The sequence below is a fragment of the Podarcis liolepis genome (assembly GCF_965112155.1).
Source record: "Podarcis liolepis genome assembly, chromosome: 11".
Taxonomy (NCBI): domain Eukaryota; kingdom Metazoa; phylum Chordata; class Lepidosauria; order Squamata; family Lacertidae; genus Podarcis; species Podarcis liolepis.
In genome coordinates this window covers 41,663,858-41,688,852 of record NC_139565.1, presented here as the reverse complement: position 1 = coordinate 41,688,852, position 24,995 = coordinate 41,663,858, and the positions used below count along the sequence as shown (strand labels likewise).

The 24,995-nt window shown below is 42.7% G+C and overlaps 1 protein-coding gene across 7 annotated transcripts in view; it reads right to left on the bottom strand.

The window, feature by feature from the left end:
- The window catches only part of PDE4D (phosphodiesterase 4D), a 624,753-nt gene that overhangs the window by 195,460 nt on the left and 404,298 nt on the right, over nucleotides 1-24,995 (bottom strand). The window lies entirely within an intron of this gene.

Genomic DNA, 24,995 nt, shown 5'->3' with positions numbered 1-24,995 from the left:
GAATTCAGGAGGGTGATGTAGCTTCTTCCTTGGTTATGGCCTGCACAAAAATAAGAAGTGGCCCTTGGTTTTCTCCTATGATTATTCAGTGGAATCTATTATGTTTCTGAATCTGTAATATCCTGATTAGTTACATGGTACCTGGAACATCTCGTGTCAACTGAGCCATTTTCATGCAGTCTGTCTGAGCCAAACTACACATAGTATGATGTGTTTTACATGATAGCAGGGCTTTTTTAGGGGGAACTCACAGGAACTCAGTTCTAGCACCTCTCAAGTGGGTGCCATTGCCATTCTAAGACAACAAGGGATGTGTTCATGGTGAGTTCTGGAACCTTTTTCTAGAAAAATAGCTCTGCATGATAGGTTCCCCACCAACCCACAGAGAAGCTGAGTGCATTAACAAATTACCAATGGTAGGTGAGCAGCTGCGTAATTCTTGCCCTGCCAGACATCTGTCTGCTGTTGTGTCATACCACCCACGGGGGGAAAGATATGGGTTCCAACATGTTTTCCAACAGGGAAAATCAGGTGGGGTGGTAGCTTACAAGCAAGTAAATGGATGTAAGGATGTCCGTCCTTCACTCAGTAGTCTAGCTTCCTGTGAGTGATATTCCTTTAAAAAAATATGCATGAAAGAATCACACAACTCTATGTAATATGCAGGGGGCCCAAAGTCTCATAACCACAGCTGGGAATTTTTAGGCGACAGTAAGTCCTTTTAAACTGAAACTACACTGTTCAGTTCCTCAGACAGTTGCCTTATTTGATCTTGTAAATTAGAGAAGATTAATGTAAATTAAGTAGTGTTTTAATTAGTTATTAAATGCTTCTGAGAGGTGTTTAAGAAGGCTGTTTGCTTTTAATAAAGAATGACTGCAAAGTAATGTGTTACCAAGGGCTGTAAAAACTGAAATCATGGGCTTGCACAAAATTGCACAGGTTTGCTGTGAGGTAACGAACAGAGGAAGCCGTCTTATGGTGAGGCTTATTACTTTTGTCCAGTTAGCCCTACCTTGACTGACATTTGTTCCTCAAACAGATAAATATTTCACATCTCTGGTACCCAATGCTTTCAAACATAAGATACCAGGGATTCAACCAGGGACCTTCTACATGAAAAGCATGTGCTCTGCCATAGCATTATGGTCCATCCACCGAGACCTGGCTTAAGGGGCGGTGCCTAGTAGCTTAAATGTGGATACTTTTTAAGAAGCCTGGATATACTTGATGAGTCCTTTCAAGACTGTCCTTTGAGCTGATCTCCAGTGCAACATCATTGAACCCTTTCCCATGTATTTTCAAAATTGTTAATTAGGCCCAGTCACTTTCTCCCACAGAATAAAAGGGCTGGAAGAACAGTCTGGGAATGGAAGAACATAAAGCAACAGACCGGCCACTGCGAGAAATAGGACATTTAATTTCAGACCATTGCTCTAATCCAGCAGTGCTTGTCTTATGTTCTTATGAAAAAAAGAAGAAGAAAGAAAAAGAAACGGTAAAGGACCCCTGGGTGGTTAAGTCCAGTCAGAGGCAACTATGGGGTGCGGCGCTCATCTCACCTTCAGGCCGAGGGCAGCAGCGTTTGTCCACAGATAGCTTTCCAGGTCATGTGGCCAGCATGACTAAACCGCTTCTGGCGCAACAGAACACAGTGACGGAAGCCGGAGCACACAGAAATGCCGCTTACCTTCCCATCGCAGCGGTATCTATTTATCTACTTGCCCTGGTATGATTTCGAACTGCTAGGTTTGGCAGAAGCTGGGACAGAGCTCACCCCATCACACGGATTCGAACTGCCGACCTTCCGATCGGCAAGCCCAAGAGGCTCAGTGGTTTAGACCACCGACGTTCCTGTTCTTATGTAAGATGTTGGAAAAGAGGGTGATGTACAATTTAGAACAGAGAGAGAAAGCTAGGCATTGGGCCACTTGCAAAACCACTTGCCCTTTGCCTTCCCAGATGCTTCCATTGTTGGCAGGCAAGAGAAACTGAACGGTAGTTTGGTTTTTGGGTCCTATGAACCTGAGATCTCAGAGGGTAAGCTTCTTGAGATGCTTTGTGCAAAGACCCCAGAATCCTCTCCAAGAGCAAAAGGAAACAGGGGCATGAAGCATGACTCTCTGGAGTTTATAGACCATGGCCTACTTTGTTTTTTTTTTTTTGTGTGTGTGTGTGTGTGTGTGTGTGTGTGTGTGTGTGTGACTATGCAAATTTTGGCCACTTTGCTCCTCCCTGCTAGTAAATGAAAGAAACAAATGACAATCCCTGGCTTAGTGTTTTCTTTGAGCTAGGGATTGTGGTTTGTTCCACTCAGAACAAACCATAATCTGTAGTTGAGGTTTGACATAGCGCTAACCCAAGGAGAGTGGTTTCTTTGCCCCACATGCTAGCCAGGAGAAGCAAAGTGGCCCAGATCAGTGTGTTTACAGTAAGTAAACCATTAACAAAATCAGTGGAGGATGGATGACCATTTGCCATGGATGCTTTAGCTGAGATTCCTGCACTGCAGTGAGTTGTACTAGATGACCCTGGGGGTCCCTTCTAACTACAGTGGTACCTCGGGTTAAGTACTTAATTCGTTCTGGAGGTCCGTTCTTAACCTGAAACTTAACCTGAAGCACCACTTTAGCTAATGGGGCCTCCTGCTGCCACCGCGCCGCCAGAGCACAATTTCTGTTCTCATCCTGAAGCAAAGTTCTTAACCTGAGGTACTATTTCTGGGTTAGCAGAGTCTGTAACCTGAAGCGTCTGTAACCCGAAACGTCTGTAACCTGAGGTACCACTGTATATGATTCTATGATATTTCCCCTGGACAGGCAAGGAACAGCCCTTCTCCTCGTCCCAAAACGTCACTCCCAGGCATAAATTTCCTGTTTTTTGTTGATTCGCCTCATAACTGTAATGCTATCTAAACACTGGAGGTTTTGTGTTTAATAATGGTGATGTAATAAGCACACAATTGCATTGCTTATCTTGTGGCCAACATCTGTTGCACTGCGGCTGGTTCTTAATATTTACTTTTTGCAAGTTATTTGTTGGTTAATTCTTAAGATCCAATAACCTTCGCTAATGGTTATTTGTCCTAGCCTCTATTGAGAATTAATGAGATGTTAAGGAGATAGACAAGGCTATTCTGTGCTTGCCATTCATGTATCTTGTAATTTATCAAGGCTTTGCTCAATTTCAGGTAGTAAGGGGCAAGGCTGGCTAAAACAGCAGGCTTCTTCCTAGTAATTTATTAACATTGCCTACAATTCATACCTGAAGGCTAGGTTAGTTTAGAAAGTTCATGGTGGGTATTTGGTGGTTAAGTCCAGGATGGAAAATAAAAAGTACAAAAATAGGATCAAATTAGGTAGAATTGGCTCTCTGCCTGCTTTCAGTACAGGATTCTCAACTCCAAAAGCACTAATCCCTTCAAAGTGGAACTGAATCTCTGTGGATCAAACCTTCCTTAAATTTTAATGTGGTTTGGTCTCAAATATAAGGCATTACAAAGCAGTCAGTGGGAGAGCAGCTATCTTGGTTTACACAAAGCAGGCACTATTGGTACATGAGGAAAAGGTGTAAAAATTGAATTTATCAACGAAAACCAGAAGACCTGGCACATGCCTTATTAAAATGGCATGAAGTCACAAAGCTCAAGGAACTTTAAGAAAATGCTTGGCTGAAGCATCTATGTAGTCTCTCTTTCTTTCTTTCTTTCTTTCTTTCTTTCTTTTTGAGAAGAGGCTTCATTTAATCCAACATCCCTTGAATGAAAAACTTACTTCATAGCTCAGTAACACAGCAGTGTTTTGATAACAAATTCTGGGTTTAAACTTTTTATTATTCATTTTATTTTGTTTGTTGTACTGTACTGCAAGTCCTGTTTACTGCCCCTTTGACACTAGAGGAGGCAGTAAAAAGCACATTAAAAGGTGATATGCCATGGAGATTCAAATTGTTTTTCAAATAATGTTAAAAATGCTTTTGCACCGTCGAAAAGTCTGGTTTTCCACAAGCATTTTAACCAGCGTTTAGTATCCCAATAGGTTTCTTTTAAAGTTACAGAAGCATGGCAAACTATCTGTGTACTACTATCTGTGTATAAGGAAGTAGCTTTCTTGTCAGCTGCTTACAATTCTCTTCCTTAAGAAGAAAAAAATGTGTCAAGATATGCATTTCCCAAAATGGAAGCAAATTAGGGCACTCATTGAGAAGAAAGAAGATGTTGCAGAGGCAGATTCAGGAGAGCACAACCAGTTTCTCCACACAGGGCGTAGGGGTCAAGTCGGGTCCTTTCTGCCTCCTTCCCAAAGCCTAGGAAGTGCTGGATTTTGGGACGGAGGCATGGGGCTCTGACAGAGTCTTAAGGGTCCCTCCTTCCCAAAGCCTAGTTAGCCCTTGTCCAGCTTTGGGAAGGAGGAGGGAGGACTCTAGGCAGACCCTGCCAGAGCCTCACACCTCCTTCCCCAAAAGCCAGTGCCTCCCTTACCTGGCTTTGGAAAGGTGGCGCTAGGGCATCAAATTTTGGGCTCACATAGGGCACCGTATTGCCCAGGTCCTCCCTGGACGTTGTGTCATTTGTTACTAATTTCTTCACAATCAATATTCAATAGGTATTACAGCCACTCTCGGAATAGCAAATAAAAAAACAAATGCTCTGAAAGAAGCATCATGTTGGGCTGTAGTCTGAAACATGCATACTAGGAAGAAAACCACACTGGACACCATGGAATTTACTTCTGAGTAAATGTTTTCACCTGCTGCCTAAAGGTATATATATATAAATAAATAAATAAATAATAATAATGTTGGCGGCTTCCAACAAAATATTAAAATACAATAGTTTATTAAACATTAAAAGCTTCCCTAAACAGGGCTGCCTTCAGATGTCTTCGAAAAGTCTGGTAGTTGTTGTTCTCTTTGACATCTGGTGGGAGGGCGTTCCACAGGGAGGGCGCCACTAACGAGAAGGCCCTCTGCCTGGTTCCCTGTAACTTGGCTTTTCACAGTGAGGGAACTGCCAGAAGGCCCTCGGTGCTGGACCTCAGTGTCCGGGCTGAACGATGTGGGTGGAGACGCTCCTTCAGGTGTACTGGACCGAGGCCGTTCAGGGCTTTAAAGGTCAGCACCAACACTTTGAATTGTGCTCGGAAACGTATGTAACAAAGGCACCAGGCGAGTCTCTCTGGGGAGAGCATTCCACAAATGGGGAGCCACATGCACCTGTGTGCTGGGAATAAGTGGGTGGACAGACTTCTAGGGCAGCCTATGGGGATCTCTCTAAGTGTGGCTACTGTGCTCATGCTGGGAAGCATTATCCAGTGTTTGAAAATCTCATGGAGTATTTATCTTCAAATGGAAAAGAAACACATTGGCCTCTTAAGGGACAAGCATCTATCTACATTCTCAAAATAATCAGTACTTTCTCAGTATACTTCTCTAGAAGCCATGGATTTAGGAAATCTCATTAACCTATACAGATCCGTGTGACACTCACTATCAGCAAGAAGGCAGGAAATTAACTGTACAATAACAGGGTTGCCTTTGTGTCCATGAAAACAAAAATAGGTTCAAACATATGCCAACCAGCAAAAATCTATATTTTTATGTATTTTTTGCTTGAACAGTTAGATGCTGGGTGAATGGAACAGTCCTTTAACTTTCTTTCCATTCTGCTCAAGTTGCATAGCTGTCAAGTGTCCCTTATTTGAAGGGACAGTCCCTTATTCCAGCGCCATGTCCCGCTGCTGTCCCTTATTGATAGATGTCCCTTAAATGTCCCTTAAATTTCAAAGGAAGCAGCTCTCTCCCTCCCTCCCTGCCGGCCAGGGAGGAGGGAGGCTCCAACTGTGTTGCTTGGCTGTGTTGCTCACCCAATAAGAAGTCTAAGAACGACTAGGGGGTGGAGCTTGCATGCCTTGTGTGTGGCTAGTTAATGCAAGCTGAGGGGTTTTTTGAATGCTGGACGCCATTTTGTTGCACGTGCTGCTGCAAACTTTGCAGTGCAAAGCCAGGCCGGGGAGCTATCTTAAGTTGAGGCTGCATAGGCCTTGTGGTGCAAGTGATTCAGATTCTATTCAGCTGAAACTCTGGTTACAAAGTTGGTTGGACAGTGTTCTCGAAGCTACCAGCATGAGTTTGACCAGACTGCAGGAGGACAGGAAGACTGGAGTGCCTGGAAAAGGTGAGGCTACAGGTCCCTTATTTTGGCTGCTGGTCCCTTATTTTCAAGGCTGCTGGTCCCTTATTTTCAAATCTGTAAGTTGACAGCTATGAAGTTGGGATATGTCAGATAAGTATGCTCACCAGCAGTCCAATTGTATGCATGTCTACTCAGCAGTAAGTCTCATTACTTGCAATAGAGAGCTTACTCCCAGGTGTGTTATAGCAGGATTAGGCAACATAATGCCCACCCAAAGACTCAAACCCCAATCAGTCCTAGCCAGGGGTGATGGGAGTTATAGTCTTAACAACATTAGAGGGCACGATGTTGTCAACTCGTGCTACAGGATTTCAATCTTAAGGGGGGATATTTCTTAACCTCCCTACTTCTGAGTATAAAGATTCAGGCAGAGTCAAGCTCTAAAATGAAGTGAGGCTGAACAATTGAATTGAGGTAGACCTGTCCCAGGAGAAATGGAATTTTAATTTAATGATAAAATAATAACATAACATAATATAACAACTGCACAGTCAGGTTTCACTTCTCTCTCAACTATTTTCATTAGCACAGCTAATGGTCTGCTCTGGTAAGGACCTGCAAATCCCCATAATTCTTGGGCAATTCTTGAATGGCATTCCTTACAGAAAGGTTGTTTGAAATATACCTGACCTTGGTTCCAGACCATTACTCTCAGTGAAGGAAAGCTTGTAAACGAGATAACATTTGCATGTTAATTTGGAGAGGATTTATATGTTTGGTTTTTAATGCCAGAGTTATGATGCTCTTGTTTGCTCAGAACTACAAACTGGGACCTAACATAAATTTCCTTGTATTGAATAATGAAGAATAGTTTTGAGAGACTCTCAGTAGCTGGATCTGATAAGTACCTATACTTTGCCTAAGTTTATTTATGTTGGTTTCACACACCTTGACTGTCAGATAGTATCTGTGGCAGCACCTGCAGGGACCAACACTCTAGTGGCTGCCTATCAATAGTGGGGGTGATCAAATTAAGTGTAGACTTATTGCCCCCTCCCAGCTCATCAAATGACTCATCTGATGAAGGAAAGAAGGGGACAGGGGGACAGAGAGAGAGAGAGAGGGTGCAATCTACACTCTCCATTCACCCCAGCAGTTTTTCTTATTGCCACTGCTGCCAAAAGTTGGTGGGGTCTAGGGGAGTGGGGGGGGATGCTTGGGGTATGGATCTTACAAGTTAACAAGTCAGCTTTTGGAATTATTTTTATTGATTTACATTGTATTTCAAGAACCAGCATGCCTGAAGTCCAAAGGTAGCTTTCTAAAATGGAGAGGGGAAACAAAGCTACGTGGATCCTCACCACCACTAGTTCATGAAGCAACGTAGAAGCTTCTAAGAAGCGCAAGCAGGAACAGCTTAATGTCTCTTTGCTATGCCATCTTTCATCCAAGAAGAGTTCCCAGGCAACACATTAAACTGCCATGCGTGCAATAAAACCAAACTCAATGGTATTTCCTCTTTATACCAAAATAAATGATTCTGCTGTTTTTTTTCTAAATGCCAGCAACTGAAGGGAAAATCACCACTTAAAACACAAGGGTGCAGTAAGAAACTATAGTTTAAGAAACTTTAACCTTGCAGCAGCTATGAGTTTCTTCATTGATCCTAGGAAAGGGGAATTTCATTCTTATATTTTATGACATAAATGTGAAAGAAGAGCTTCACTGGATCAGGCCAAAGGGCCAACTAGTCTAATGCCCTGTTTTCACAGAGGCCAACTGCATTTCTATCTGGGAAGCCTGAAAGTAGGACCTGGAACCAGTAGCCTCCTTGCTACTTGTGATTCTCTGCAACGGGCGTTTGGAGACATACTGCATCTATCTATCTATCTATCTATCTATCTATCTATCTATCTATCTATCATCTATCTATCTATCTATCTATCTATCTATCTATCTATCTATCTAAATTTGGATATTCATAAATTTATTTATTAAATATATATATTGCATCTTCCTCCAAAGGAGCCCCAGATGGCAAACATAGCAATACTAAAGCAACACAATTAGAAACTTAAAACAGTTAAAAAGAACCTTCTAAAAACAGCTAAAACTCCCTAAAAACTCTCAAAGCAATAATGTCAGGGCTGCCAAGAGACAGAACTTTCAACCATCAAATACCTGGATAATCAGAAATGTTTTTAAGTTTCTCCTAAATGTTAATAATGAGGGAGGCAGATGCACCTCACTAGGGAGGACATTCCACAAATAGGGGACCACCACTGAGAAGGTCCTGTCATGAGTCTCCATCAAATGGGCAACCCCCAGTGGTGTCTCTACCAACAATGCCTTCCCTGATAATCACAAGGAAGGCACTCTTCTACATACTTGGATTCCAAACTATCTTAGGCCTTGCATGCCTAATACAAGACCTAAGTTCAAGTAATAACTTGACCTGGGCCCAATACCTCTCTGGCAGCCAGGACAGTAACTCATGGTCCCACTGAGCTGCATCCAACTGTTCAAGCAAACTAGAAGCCACCTTCTACACTAGCAGCAGCCCCACATGCAGCACATTACAGCAGAGGTCACCAAAGCATGGACAACTGAGGCCAAGGAATACCCATGGCTGGTGAACCAGGCTAAACTGGGCATATGTACTCCTGGACACGGAAGCCACTTGAGACTGCAGTGACAAGTTGGAACCCAAGAGTACACTCAGACTGTGAGCCGGTTCCTTCAGGCAGGAGTGCAAGCCCTCCAAGAACAGGGTTTACACCTAATTCCCAGACCCAGAAACCACTCATGCACAGAATCTCCATCTTATCAGGAGCCAGCCTCAGTTTATACGCAAACCTATCACCTCTTGCTCCTTTTTATGTGTTGCATTTCCACTTCTTTGCCTATGCAGAAGTGGCCACTTTAGGAGAACAATGGCAGCCCAATCTAAAGCTCATGGAATGGGGCCCCCATTCCGAAGTCAAGTAGCAACAAGGGTACCATAATTCATCTGAAAGACAAGCAGGCTGAAGTGGTTCAGCTGTGCCACATTTACCACACAGAAGATGCCGCCTTCACAACAACTAAAGGAAGGGATATGGCTTGGCTATAAAACTAAGAGGCCCACACTACCCTTGGCAGCATGGTATTGTTGCTGCTGCTGCTTCCTCACTGTTTGGTTGCTGCAAGCGTGGTACATAATCATACAACCTGTTCTAACAATAGGGCCTTTTAAATGTTGCCCTAGCTGTGTGGGAGTTGTTTTTCTGTGATAAGCTCCTGCATCACTCAGGAGTCATGTTTCAACAACCCAACGAAATGGGAAAGGGTCAGTCACAGGGCTTTTCCCTCAATGAACTGTCATTTCAAGGTACGAATTTCATAGGAAAGCCCCATGCAATCAGCCAACACGCTATGAGCAATTTAAACATTGCTCCTGTGTTGCTGCATAGGAGCTGCTCATGGGTAGGCATCTCCAACATGGCTGGGGTAATGTTGACAAGGCCCAGGTGTGATTGGAAGATGCATACACATATGGCTTTTTCTGCACTGATCTGTGTGAGAATTGAGATTTTCATCACATCTCCTCCTCTGATGTGGGTGGTGTTATGGCCTAAACCACGGAGCCTCTTGGGCTTGCCAATCAGAAGGTTGGCAGTTCGAATCCACATGATGGGGTGAGCTCCTGTTGCCTTGTCTCAGCTCCTGCCAACCTACCAGTTCGAAAGCGTGCCAGTGCAAGTAGATAAATAGACACCACTGCGGCAGGAAGGTAAATAGCATTTCCATGTGCTCTGGCACTCGTCACGGTCCTCCACGTGTCAGCAGCGGTTTAGTCATGCTGGCAACTTGATGTGGAAAGCTGTCTGTGGACAAACGCCAGCTCCCTCAGCCTGAAAGCGAGATGAGTGCCACAACCCCATAGTCACCTTTGACTGGACATATCTGTCCAGAGGTCCTTTACCTTTTACCTCCTCTGAGGGTTTCCATCTTTGGAGCAGCAGCAAGGAAATGGCCTTTCCTAGGTGACACGTTCCTCTTGAGAAGTTTCATCAGGCACCCTCATTATTAAGCTTTAGTCATCACGGTATGAACTTTCTGTTTGCCCAAGCACTTCAGTATTAGTAGCAATACTCTTTTTACAGAATGACCCAACGGCTTATAAAACTGGGTGGTTTAAATCTGTTGTTTTAACTGCTTCCTCTGTGTTTTTAAATCTTTAGCCATTTCAGTCTCCTACTTTTATGATTTTAATTATTCTGTTTAATATGGAGAGAGAGTATATTATTCTTGCCCACTTTGGGACTGTTACTGAATTTTACAGGTGGACAAAAAATATTCAGTTAAAAAAATTAGCTATCTGGCGCAACATGGGACAACTGCTCTGCTCCAGATAATATACACTGGCTCTCAATGGAATAGAACAAAAATGTTTTCCTTCTAACTTGCTATTTTTTGTATTGCCAGGAGGTATCATGTTGTTGCATTTACAGTATCAAGATGCTGTTGTTTTATATATTGCTGTTTTAGTATTCCCATTATTTTGAATTGATCTTTGTGATTGTTGACTTTGGGGTGTATTGCTGTTTTCCTTGTTTTAAGCCACTTTGAGCATGATTTCTTTCCCCCTTTTTTGTGGAAAGGTGACATATAAATAAACTGGTCATGATGACTTTGATGATGTATGTCAAGATATTTTGTTAATTTCTCAAATATAAAGAACTGCACACACTGCAAGAAAAACACACTGGGTCCCAAAAATATACACCTGAGGCATCTTTATCAAAAGATAAAAGAGTTGTATCTTCAGCATTCAAGGATGGCTCAAGGCATTTTGCTGCCTGAGGCACAGCAGCAAATGGTTCTCCCTCCCAAGCAAGTAAAGGTGCTTAGTAGCCAAGGCAAAGTTATTCTTGTACCTGAGGCAGAAAAATCCCATGAGTGACTTGTCTTCCTCCGGCTATAAAAATGCAATGATAAAAAGCTAAATAATGGAGCATTTGCTGCCCTTTTGTGACAATCAAAATTAGTTGCCTGAGGTGGCTGCCTCACTTTGCCTAACAGTAGGACCAGTCCTGTTCAGTACAATGGTACCTCGGGTTAAGTACTTAATTCGTTCTGGAGGTCTGTACTTAACCTGAAACTGTTCTTAACCTGAAGCACCACTTTAGCTAATGGGGCCTCCTGCTGCTGCTGCGCCGCTGGAGCGCGATTTCTGTTCTCAACCTGAAGCAAAGTTCTTAACCTGAAGCACTATTTCTGGGTTAGCGGAGTCTGTAACCTGAAGCGTATGTAACCTGAAGCGTATGTAACCTGAGGTACTGCTGTACAAGGGGGCTATATAGAGATGTTTTTTAAATGTTTAATTATATTTTTATATAGGAAGCCACCCAGAGTGCCTTCGGCAACCTAGTCACACGGGTGGGGTACAATTATTATTATTATTTTCCTAAATTCCTACCATTCCCCTAAAGAAAACTGGTAAAGACAAGCCAGTATAGCTGTCAAGAGAAGATATGAAATCTCCACCCCTGCAGCTAATAAACTAAGAGGGATTTTTGGGGGAAAGCAGGGCACTTGCATTGGAACAACACAAACTCCCCCAGTCTGTTTCTAATCAACTGTATTGATGTCATTGAGCGCTTCCATTTTCAAATTTTTATTTCTCAGAACATGATGTACAAGCTCAGGCACATGCTGGAAGCATGTTGGGCCCCATTTGTTATCTCTTTCTATTTTTAGTGGCACTAAGGCACAGCTAATAGACACGCCATAGTTTGGGTCCTAGCTCCCACCAATACGCCATTACTGTTAATTCATTTCCATAGCTACCAATTGAGCAAGACAATGAGCAGACTGATGGCATGAAATAATGCTGACTGTATCCAGGGCCTTTTCTCTGAAAGTCTGCTGTTATTCAGGAGCACTTTCACATTTTAAAATGGAATAAAAATAGAAGGCTGCTCTTCATGCTCAAGCCTTTTCAGGCCACTTAGTGTGAAATGTGGCTGTGGCGCTCTGTCCACATGCTGGCATCATCAGCGGGCAAGCCTTGGTCGGCTGCCAAGGCTCTAGTGACATGTGCTCTGCCCCCTCCCTGTGAATTGGGAATTTAAAATGGCAGTAGCGCCTGGGTTCAGCCCTGAGTGGAAGCTGCTGCTGCCTGTCACAAGCCCATTGGTGGGCTCACAGACTTGGGGAGGGGGGTGCAATCCATCAGAGGACACTTTGCCAGGTCCTGTATACCTGAAGGAGCGTCTCCACCCTCACCTTTGAACCCGGACACTGAGGTCCAGCGGCGAGGGCCTTCTGGCGGTTCCCTCACTGCGAGAAGCCAAGTTACAGAGAACCAGGCAGAGGGCCTTCTTGGTAGTGGCACCCGCCCTGAGGAACGCCCTCCCATCAATGTCAAAGAAATAAACAACTATATGACATTTAGAAGACATCTGAAGGCAGCCCTGTTTAGGGAAGTTTTTAATGACTTATGTTTTAATGTATTTTTAATCTTTCATTGGAAGCTGCCCAGAGTGACTGGGGGAACTCAGTCAGATGGGTGGGGTAGAAATAATAAATTATTATTATTAATTATTATTATAATTATTATTGCCAAGCTCCCTCTCTAAACTTGAGCCAGCCCTGACCAATATTGCCCCAACTTGGGTAGTATTTACACAGGTCCACACACATCCCCTAACCTTAAATGTTACTGAGGGTGGGTTTTTGTTTTTGTTTAATGTAGTGTGACTTGCTATTTCAACAATAATGAGGGGAAGGACAAATTGTAGCATGATCTGGACTAAAAATGATACTCATAATAGACAAGTTGCTAATGTGACTGCATTTTCATTTATCTGCATTAATTGTTTTAATGCGGAGGAGGGCAACTTTCAAAGGGTAGCCAGTGTCACCTAAGACAGAAATGGTATTCAAGATTACCTTATCAGATTGGAGAACTGGGCCCAAACTAACAAAATGAATTTCAACAGGGACAAATGCAAGGTTCTGCACTTAGGCAGGAAGAACCAGCTGCACAGATATAAGATTGGGGGGCGGGCGGGCTTGCCAGCAGTACATGTGAAAAGGATCTAGAGTTCTTAGTAGACCACAAGCTTAACATGAGTCAACAGTGAGATGCAGAAGCAAAAAAAAGCTAACACCATTCTAGGCTGCATCAGCAGAGGCATAGCATCTAAATCAAGTAATAGTATCACTCTATTCTGCTTTGGTCAGACAACACTTGGATTACTGTGCCCCGTTCTGGGCGTCACAAATTAAGAAGGATATTGAAAAACTGGAACAAGTGCAGTGGAGGGAAACCAAGATGATTAAGGGTCTAAAACCCAGCCTTATGACGAATGGTTGAAAGAATTAGGAATGTTTAGCCTGGATAAGAGGAGACTTAGAAGTGATATGATGGCCATCTTGAAATAGTTAAAGGGCTGTCACCTGGAAGATGGAGCCAGCTTGCTTTCTCCTGCTCCAGAGGGTAGGACCCAAACCACTGGCTTCATGTTACAAGAAAGAAGATACCAACTCAACATCAGGAAGAACTTTCTGGTGGCAACAGCTGTTTGACATGGAACGGATTCCCTTGGGAGGTGGTGGACTTTCCTTCCTTGGATATTTTTAAGCAGAGGTTGGATGGCCATCTGTCATGGATGCTTTAGTTGAGATTCCTTCACCGCAGGAGCTTGAGCTAGAGGAACCTCGGGGTTTCTTCCAACTCTACAATTCTATGATTCTAAGACAGAAAATCTAATATCTTAATGCACCCTAAAATCTTGAAGTTGTCAGATCTGGACACATCAAGCAGGAACAGTAGCAATTTTTTGAAATACTACACTGAAATCCTTCTGGAGTGTCAATCCAGATTTCTGATCACTCCTTATATTGATGGAACCCATGTGTTGAAGAGCTTCCACTTTATGCAACTTTTTTAAAAACCTCAACAGAATACTTGGGTAGAACTCTGAGGCCAAAGCATTTTGAGCTATATTTCAACAGGGACTGGTCTTATCACAAAACATTCCTAAGCAATGAATATGCTTGGCAAGGGTCTGAGTGCTGTTTCTTCATAGCCACAGACACTGAGGTCATGAAAGAAAGCCATAGCAGATGATATGAACCAAATGAAGAACGCCAGCTCTACAGCTATCAGCGGGTAATTACAATTGAACAGAATATCTCCCTTGCTATGAGTTCCGGTTCCACTCTTGCTCCCACTCTCTCTGTCACTGATCTCATTCCTGCTGCCTCCCTTCTCAGTATCAGACCCAGCTGCCATTTTGAGTGCTAATTTTGCCACCTCCTTTCACCCCGAAAGGGTGTGTCCCATTCGTCTGCTGGCTTTCTGGGGAATTTTTACTTATTTTAAAGTAAGAAAAGCTAATTTGATGGTGCACAAAACCTGCATTTCCTCAAGGTTGCTGAAATGAACATTCCTATTACACCGCCATCATGCCATAGAAGAGGTCTACATTGGTTGTGACAACCCACAAAAAGGACCTCATAGTAGGTTGTTCCCTGAAAACATCAAAAGTGACTTGATTTTTGTGTAACATGAAACTATGGCTTTCTGTGACACATACAAGCCTCGAGGAGGGTCTGTGCGGTTGTGTGAGGTTGTGCACATGCACACAAGCAAAAGTCTGGGGTGACCACACCCATTTTTAGCCATACCACCAATGGCATGCAGGGTGGCAAAGGGTGAACACAGCCTTCAGGGTGAAAATTTCAGCCGCCCCGAGACCCCCGGGTATAGGGCAGTATATAGATTCAATACATCATCATTATCATAGTAATCCCTAGTATGGCGCAGTAGTTCATTGTTACATTCAAATGCAACCATTGTGCGGTAACAGCTGAAAAGGCAAATTCAGCATTAGAAATTATTTGGAAAGGGACTGAAGAACTGTTACTGTCAGTCATATCCTAATGCCATTATATAAACAGCAGGTCTACATCTGGAATACCATGAATGGATCTGGCTATCCTATGTCCATAAAAACAAAATGTAGAGCAGGAAAAGATTTCTGAGCAAACAAAGTGATCCATATGCAGGTAAGATGAGTGCCGCAACCCCATCGTCGCCTTTGACTGGACTTAACCGTCCAGGGGTCCTTTACCTATGTTTCTACAATTAAGTTTGTACAACTATGAATGTTATGGAGAGCGTGAACAGAAATAATTTGTCTTCCCTTTCATAGAATTGTTGAAGTCAGGGACACTCAATGGAACAGAACAACAGTGGGTTCAGAGCAGTGCTCTGCCCCATATTCCAGAAGTAACAACTGCAAGGATTTGGAGCTATGCCTTCTTCCTGGTGGCACCTACATCATGGTACACTTTGCCAAGGGAAGCCCAGCTGGGTACTAAATGCCAGAAGACTAGTATATACCTCTTCCAGAATACATTTTGGGCTGGTTAATGGCTTTCCAAAGTGGTTTCCCTCTGCTGGGATCTTTTTAGCTGTGCTTTATGCTGGCTGACTTCTATTTTTATTGTGTCTTTGGGATGTTTTTATTGCATTTGGTTCTGCTATGTTGTACGGTGCCTTTGAGTAGCATGTCTTTGGCAGAGAATGCAGTATATGAAATTTTAAACAAACAAACGGGACAAAAGGAGGCACTATTTCAAACAACACATAGCCAGCTTAGAGAATTCATTACCATTAATGGCAGTCACTGGCTTAGATGGCTTAATAGAGGGATTAGAAAAATTCATGGAGGTTACGTCTATCAATGGACATTTTTATTATAAACTATTATTTTAATTATTATTTACATTTCTATCCCACCTTTTCCCCAAGGAGCTAAAGGTGGTGAACATGGTTCTCTCCACTCTCCATAGATCAGTACAGCATGAGACTCAATCTCAGGATTGTGGGTTCAAGCTCCACATTGGACAAAAAAAAATCCCTGCACTGCAGGGGGTTGGACTAGATCACCCCTGTGGTCCCTTCCAACAATTCTATGCTTTGATGACTCCATTTTATCCTCACAACAACCCTGTGAGGTAGGTTAGGCTGAGAAATGAAACTAGCCCCACTGAGCTTCATGACTGAGCAGGGATCTGAACTCTGGTCTCAAAGGTCCTAGCCTGACACTCTAACAACCACACCACACTGGTCATTGATAGCTAGCAGGAACCTCAGTTTTTGAAGAGCAGATATGGCTAGGGTAGGTTAAGATGCCTTGCAAGCGCCTAGCAAGGCACCGTTGGAAATTAGAAGAGGGTTGAACTAGACAGACCTTCGGTCTGATCATGCATGGCTCTCCTATAGTTCTTCTTTCTTTGACACTGCACAAACCTACCTACAAAATCCCTAACAGGAGGGGTAGCCAACACAGTGCTCTTGACATATTGTTGGACTACAACTCATGCTATCCCTGACCATTAGCCATCCTGGTTGGAGCTGTTGAAAACTATAGCCTGAAAACCTCTGTAAAACACCTTGCAGGTTCCCGTGGCCTTACGCAGACCTCTTTGCAAAAGTGTTTCTTCATGAACTCTTTCTGAGGAGTACACAGCTTAAGGCACACCTTAAACCTGCAGTTGCTAGACTACAACTCCCATTATCCCTGGCCATTGGCTGTAATGGCTGGGGTTCTTCATCCCTGCCTTGAAGTTAGAGACTTCAAAGAAAGGAGCATGCCTGGCTTGGTTTTGTAAAAATGAAAGAAAGTAAACCCACTCCCAAAATTGAAGTGAATTCAGCGGTGATGTCGGGAAGGAGTGCTCTTGTCCTATAGACAATTTGCAAGGTACAAAGCACACAACAGGAAGATGATGCATAAGGAAAAAGCATGCTACGGGGTTGCAAACTTGTGCATTTCCTAACGTATTGCTATTTCCAGGAAGGACAGGGGCTTCGCACCAGGCTACATGGGTCTTATAAAAGTGCCCCTGAGTTCAGTACTCCTCAGACCCAACAACAGCACAAAGCACATTCACAGCTTTCCTAACTATGTTGAACATTGGTCTCATTGATTTGGACTTGCATCTTCTGCCTCATTCTTCTGCTTGACAGGAGACTTCATTTTTATATTTCTGGGCCAAGAAACAATAGCTACAGGTGGACCCAACTTTGGCGACTCTCCTGCTTCCCTGATCCCATTGAACAAGGCATGCATGTGTGCACACCCCTTATTATATCACAGTCTGATTTATACTGCAAGGCTGTTGGCAGCCACGACCTGCCTATGCCACTAACACAACTGAAAGTGCCTTGTGCACCAACAACAGTGATAACAATACTGCTAGTAGTAGTAATAATAATAATGATTCATCACAAAGTACTTTTAAGAGTCTCTTCTATTTCAAAATAAGTGCTGCTTTAAGATCCTACGCCAAAAGCCTTCTTGGGGCATGCTGAATTAGTTGTGAAGCTCCTAGGTTCCTGGCAATGCTTTTACTTTAAAAATACACATTAAAGAAGCTGACGGGTGAGCACAATGCGTGAGAGCAATGACCAGTTATTACATTTGACTACCACTCTTTTCCTATTACTGATGCATAAATCCCATTCAAATCAGTAATAAATACCTGATGGCCAGACTGCACCTATCGTCTGTATTTACTTTGAGCAGAACTGCTACCCCCGTGCATTTAAAACAGAGTGGTTTTTTTTGCTGTTTTCTCAAACCACATACACTTTCAATTTCAGCTTTTAAAAGTAATCAAGGAATATATGCAGTAGAGGTAGCTACAATGCCTCTTTTCACAAATAGACACAGCCCTCCCTTCCCCTGTAAGTAAAGATTACAAAGCAGTAAACTGAAAAGGAGGAAGGGGTGTGTGTCATTTTGCTAAAAATAACAGGAAAAAACGCCAAGTTACCGTCTCCTTTGCTGTTTAATATCAATTGGCTTGTTAATAGCATAGGGTGATCCGTGAATGAAGGCACTTCGAAATCTGGCCACCTTCTCCAGAGTCAGGTGCTCACAGCTGGATGGCAAACTCATTTTATCCAGGTACAAGCTGTAAAGGAAAGCTAAAGGCAAAACGGACACATTCCTGGGAAATCTGGGGAAATGGATTCAACTCCAGTGGGCAGCTCAGGTGTAGCTTTGTGCTCTAGCTGTCTGGAAGGTAAAAGGTCCTGGTCTCTCCGGCTGCTGCGTTCACCCTGATAGACAGGCAGTGGCTTGCATTTATTCAGAGTCGAGTTGCAATCGGGTTGAACCAATAAAATGGAAAGCTTCCCAGGAGCTTAGTTCCACTCCCCCACTTCCAACAGACATTGAGCACAGCTTGCTCAACTGCAAATGCAGCCTCTGAAAACTCGCTCCCTGCAATTACAGTGCAGCAATAGGTGGCCGAGATGGACTATTTATACTCAGATGACGCTCTCCCCCGGTGAAAGAGAAATCACTTATTCAAATTCATCGGTGCTTTTTCTTGCAAATCTCTTTTGAAAATTCAGCTCAGTCCATCTACATGCGAAAGCTATGGCAAACAGTAAAACTGCAGATGATATATTAGGGCTGCTTCACATTTCTGGAGAAGCTCATCTATCTGGTTTCACCATATTAATGTGTGAAAGGGTGACATATATTTCCCCTGTGACATGCACGCAACACCAACTGGTCAGGGAGTTGGGGCCAACTGTAGCTCTCTGCAACATGTCTACACCGTGTACATATACTGAAAACAAATGATACAGTTATCTCACATTGTATGTAAACTCAGAAGTTAATATTTATAGTAAAAAGAACAACAAAGCATTGCATGGGCACAACTTAGCAGCCAGCAAACTAAAAGCAAGATGCCTAGATTAGATTTTAAAACGCAAGACTATAGTAAATGCCTAGTGGATGCTGGAGCCTGTGAATAAGGCTCCACATTGTACAAAGTCTATCCCAGCCAGTGGCTGGAAAAGCTGCTACAGGCACCTGCATGGAGCCTCTTCTCAATTTTGACAGCTGTAGTGAAGAAGGGTGAATGAGCTGGAGGCTTTGCACTTCATGGGCTCCTGCTGTAAATATAAGGAGCTTTCCTATACACAAGAGCAAGCCCTGCAGGCCTGAATTATTAGAACCTCAGTCCCAGCAGGCTGGTGGGAAATAATGTGTCCCTGTTGAACTTCAGGTGCTCAAGACTTTTCCATTTCACCAGACATTTTAAAGGAAGCTGTTTTTATTGTTGATTTTATCTTATCCACTGTACGCGTTTTAATATTTATGCATGCTCCTTAGAAATAAATGAATAAAGGCTCAGCAGAACCTCCAGGTTCAGAGGAAACATTTCACTTTATACCAGTTGCTGGAAAGCAACTGTGGCGGAGAGCTATTGTCTCCCTGCCCTGCTTGAGGGCTTCCCATAAGCATCTGATTGGTCACTGCGGAAAACAAGCTAGGTTGACCTTTAGCTGGTCTGATTCAACAGTCTGCTTATGTTCCAATGGGAGTTGCTTTGGAAAGTTGTTGGGGGCAGGAGGCGACAACACTGAAATAACAGGACAAAAGAGGTGCCAAACGTTTGTGTCAGTTGTCCAAGAACCGGAATAAAAAAATGATCCTCTCCAGCTGCACATACTGCAGGCTGGAAAATTAACATGGATGTGACCAGCCTTTATTTTAGGAAAACTAGTCACATTGCCCCAAAGATAAAAGAAATTAAAAAGCTAATCTGACTTGAAGTTAGCTTCCTCTTCAGCTGCTTCTTCTTCAAGAAAGGTCTTATAAATCAATCCTAAATGTTTACTCAACAGTGGAAAAAATAAAACACGTTTTTACTTGTAGCTTATCTATACTTGCTTCCTCATAGCTGTACAGTGGTACCTCGGGTTACAGACGCTTCAGGTTACAGACTCTGCTAACCCAGAAATAGTACCTCGGGTTAAGAACTTTGCTTCAGGATGAGAACAGAAATCGTGCTCTGGCTGCGTGGCGGCAGCAGGAAGCCCCATTAGCTAAAGTGGTGCTTCAGGTTAAGAACAGTTTCAGGTTAAGTACGGACCTCCGGAATGAATTAAGTACTTAACTTGAGGTACCACTGTACATGGTTCCCTTGCATTTTTCATATTGTTTCCCAAACAATATATATAACGTGTGTGTCTTTCTCCACAATCGTTTTAGCACACAATTTCAGGGTCACCTACATAGTAATGCTCAGCATTTGCTCGTGATAATAGACACAGATGCTCAAAGTCATCTTGAGAGAAAGTGGACATACAGATTCACTACTGCTTAGCAATGCCAATGGGTATCTGAGCAGGCTCATGAGCCAATGTTCCGGTTTGGTTAGCAAAGTACTGTTAAGCCTAATAGCAACAGGATACGGGGCTCTTTGTGATGGAAAATCTGTACAGAGAATGTGAACTTGGGTCTTCAGGGTTTTTATTGAATTAAGTCCCCAACTGGGTAACACTGTCTGGCAAAAGGGAACAATGGCTGTGCCTCTGAGGCATCTTCTGAAGAGATGTTCAAGCAATTAAACTATTTTAAATCTGCATCAAGCTGCTTGCTTTTGCTTACTTTAACATGGAGGCTTCCACATGATGTGGTGATGGCCATTAACCTAGGTGACGTTAGAAAGGAATTTGACAAATCCATGGAGGCTAAAGCTATCCATGTCTATTAGCCATGATGGCTAAATGTGACCTCCATGACCAGAGACAACATGCCTCTGCATACCAATTGCTGGGGGGCAGCAGTGGGGCAGTGCTGGTGTGCTTCTGTCCTGCTTGTGGGCTTCCCATGTGCATCCAGCTGGCCACTGTGAGAAATAGGATGCTGGACTAGATGTGCCTTTGGACTAATCCAGCAGAGCTCTTCTTGCCAGGTCAGTCCCATAACTACAAGTTCCCATGTAAAGCAAGTAGAGATGGTGCCAAATTACCTTGAAATTTGAGCTTCAAGAAGAGTGGTCTTGTTAAAAATCGATCCCACCCCCTCTGAGATGACCACAACTTAAAATGTGGTAAATACAAAACGTAAAGGTAAAGGACCCCTGGAGAGTTATGCCCAGTCAAAGGCAACTATGGGGTTGCAGCGTTCATCTTGCTTTCAGGCCGAGGGAGCCGGTGTTTGTTCACAGATAGCTTTCCGGGTCATGTAACCAGTATGACTAAACCACTTCTGGCACAAGAGGACACTGTGACAGAAACCAGAGCGCACGGAAACACTGTTTACCTTCCCACCGGAGCAGTACCTATTTATCTATTTGTACTGGTGTGCTTTCGAACTGCTAGGGTGGCAGGAGCTGGGACAGAGAAACAGGAGCTCACTGCATTGCAGGGATTCGAACCACCGAGCTTCCGATCGGCAAGCCCAAGAGGCTCAGTGGTTTAGACTACAGCACCACCCGTGCCCCGTGCGTGGTTAATACTATCCCTGTTGCTACTCACCCGTTCCTGCCGGTCAACCCCCCTCCCCCATCAAAAAAAAAAGGCAGGCGATTAGGAGGGCCTCACTTCCACAGAAGAGAAGCATATTGCTTGTGCCAAAATAGGCTTAAATACTGTCATGCAGACAACTTGGTAACCTGGCTGAGCGAATGATCTGCATGCTCTGAATAGCAAAAAGTGCCAATCTAGTCCTGCAGGAGCAATGAATATGCTTGATTCCTTGCATGAGACATTTTGCCTTATACACTTATCAGCAAACGGGAAGAGGCCCACCCAGACACCCTTTTTGCTGCCTATTCATGATGATTTGAGCTGCTGATGCTATTGGAGCAGTCACACACAATCCCACTTTCTGCAATATTCACGTCTACTTAGTTTCCAGTCTGAGAATATCTCATAACGTCTTGCTGCTGTTCTGTAACTTTTTATACCATGAATGTCTGGTTTCTTTTTCTCCCCCTTTCCCTTTGCTACAGGGCCCTGGACAGCAATGATGTGGCAGCTTTGGGAAACATCGGAGAAGCATTAATAAAACAAGTGCATTATTACTGTGTTAAGGATAAATCCATATTAAAACACCTGTTTGGAGAGGCCAAGGGCAACAGAACAATCATTCTATCACAGGTTTCCTCTAAACTATTCAGCAAATAATAAATTTTATGTAAGGAATCAAGGTTTTCATTGAATTATTTGAACTGAGGAGGAATCGTTTGGTTCTTGGGTGTTTTGTGCATGCATATTGCATTTTTTTTTGGATTGTAAATAGGACTGCTTTGTGACTGTTGATGCCCACGATTTCTTCTTCATTTCTTTAGTGGAGAAGTTGCTTTAATGATTATGATTTTTAATTATCTAGCAAGTATTATGGACTCATTCTTAAATTACAAAAATCCTTTAAAAATGTGACTAAATTAAAGGGGGGGATATGTATGTATCACACATAAAACTGCCAGATTTGTACAACAGAGCCGTTTCAAAGAGTAAAAGTTAAAATGATTTCAACCCATTGCTGCCATTGTATATAATGTTACCCATTAAAATACATGGGCAGCATATTGCTGGAGCTCCATAGCAGAACAATTGTGTTTATTCATTTTCCTAGGTGAATATAATATGTGAATATCAGCTGTTGCTGCTAAGTTTAGAATAATATCTGGATTTTAGCACAAATGCTTCTCACTGAATAGGCAAAATAAAGACATTTTAGAAATGTTAGGTCGGTACCACCTATTGTTAATGTATATAGTTTTTGTGGCACATGGTGTATCAACTGTTGAAAATTTAATTTGCATTCTCTGTGGAGACTGGCTGTCTCATTTTTAAGTATACACGCTGTCCCTTACTTTCCTTCATGCAATATCAGCTTCCATGGTTTTACTTCTTAATTTAGGATACCATGGATATGGATGGAAACAAAATATGTTCAGAATTAACAATTGATGGCTTGACATCCTTTTCTCCTATTACTAATCCTCCATCCACCATCTAGTTAACAGGAAGGTTAGTAACAGGAAAAAAGGATTTCTACCTATAAATTGTTAATTTTGAATACAGTGGTACCTCGGGTTAAGAACGTAATTTGTTCTGGAGGTCCATTCTTAACCTGAAACTGATCTTAACCTGAAGCACCACTTTAGCTAATGGGGCCTCCTGCTGCCGCTGCGCTGCTGCTGCACGATTTCTGTTCTCATCCTGAAGCAAAGTTCTTAACCCGAGGTACTATTTCTGGGTTAGTGGAGTCTGTAACCTGAAGCGTATGTAACCCGATGTACCACTGTATAGCCCAGGCAAACAATTCCCCAGAAGACAGAAAATTTGAGGCAAACATCTAAAAGTGCAGTGGTACCCATGTCTACTCAGTTCAGAGAGACGTACTCCCAAGTGTCTATAGGATGGCAACCTAAATTAAGGTTACCAGACATCCCCGTTTCCCGGGGACAGTCCCTGGATTTACAAATCAGTCCCCTGACAAAATCCATCTACTTAGTAGGAAGTTGAAAAGTGTCCCTGGATTCATTGGAAAAAAATCTGGTAACCTTAACCTAAATCTATGAAAAGTATTATAGAAATGCTTTGACCAGATATGTCATTTTTTACTCCACAATTTTTCTCTCCCTGGAAATGCTAAGCGGCTTGCAAGACTGAAAACAATAAAATGTTGCAACAAAAACAAACATCGTCATAAAAAGCAGACCATTCGAGGCAACAACAGATAATAACTAGTTCCAAAACAACAGTTTCCCCATCACACTTGAACGAACGACAGAACCAAAGTGCCTCTCAAGGACTGGATGTTGGGATCTGAGTCTTTCGCCCTGTACCAATAAAACTACTAGTACAATTTTGTTACCTAGACTTCTGTCACTATAGAGACATTGCCAGTGCTTCAATCTAACATTACCCAATGTTCTGATCTACCAACATGGCATCGCATTGCCTGCAACCTCATCAGGAGTGAATTCTTCGTTAACAGCTTCAGTTAGTACATCTTCTACTCTGCCTTTCAGCATGTGATGTTTTTGTACCCTGAGAAAATGATGAAGATGACTACATATAAAGGACCTGTTGATGATCCTTGCCTGTCAATAATTTACATTGTCCAGAAATATAGTTGATAAAGAGGGAGATTACTATAACCTAGTACTTGCCTAAATGCTATACAAACATTTGCACATTATCTGGCCTTGCAAATGTTTGGGAAGGTATTGTGAGGAATGAGCAAACTGGACTTTCATAATTCTAAGCGTGGAAAGATTAATCTGATCTATAGACCAGCTACTTTAGGACTCACTTGCCTTTTCTAAGCAGGAGAAATTAATTCCACTGTATTGTACTTCACTTCTCTTTGCACTGCTGTTAGCAGTACAAAGTTGACTTATAAGGAGTTAGTCCGGGGATGAGAAACCAGCGCCCTCCAGATGTTCAGATTCTATCATGCCAGGATGGTGGAAGTTGTAGTTCAAGTTCCTCAGCCTTGAGTTAATGTATTGTTGTATATGTTGGTTTTTGTCCTGATGATGCATAGCCAATCCACAGTACAATGCAAATCACACTGCAGTGAAACTTACACAAAGCCATTATATGGATTTCTGTTGTTGTGTAGATACACCTCAAGGATCCATTTTTCAAAAAACTATCCTGAAGAATCTCACTAAGCTTTGACATTATTAATTTTTTCATTTTAGCATTGCAGAATATGTCTTATTTGCCTATTCTACAGGAGACTTAAAATGGTAATTGTTTGGAAAAACTAATGATTCAAGGTGAGAGTCAGAATAAGTTGCAATGAAGCACTAATGCCTGGGAGTAAATCTCAATGAATGCAGTGGACTTACTTCGTGTGAACAGGATAATGCTTAGTTTCATAAAAGAACCAAGTCACTCACTCTTCCTCCACCAAACTCCTGAGGATCTGTAAAACAGTGAGGGAATCTTTTCAGCCAAGTAGGCTGGATTTCCCTGCATGTCATGGGCCAACATTGACAGATGGGCCACATACCTGTGACATGATTA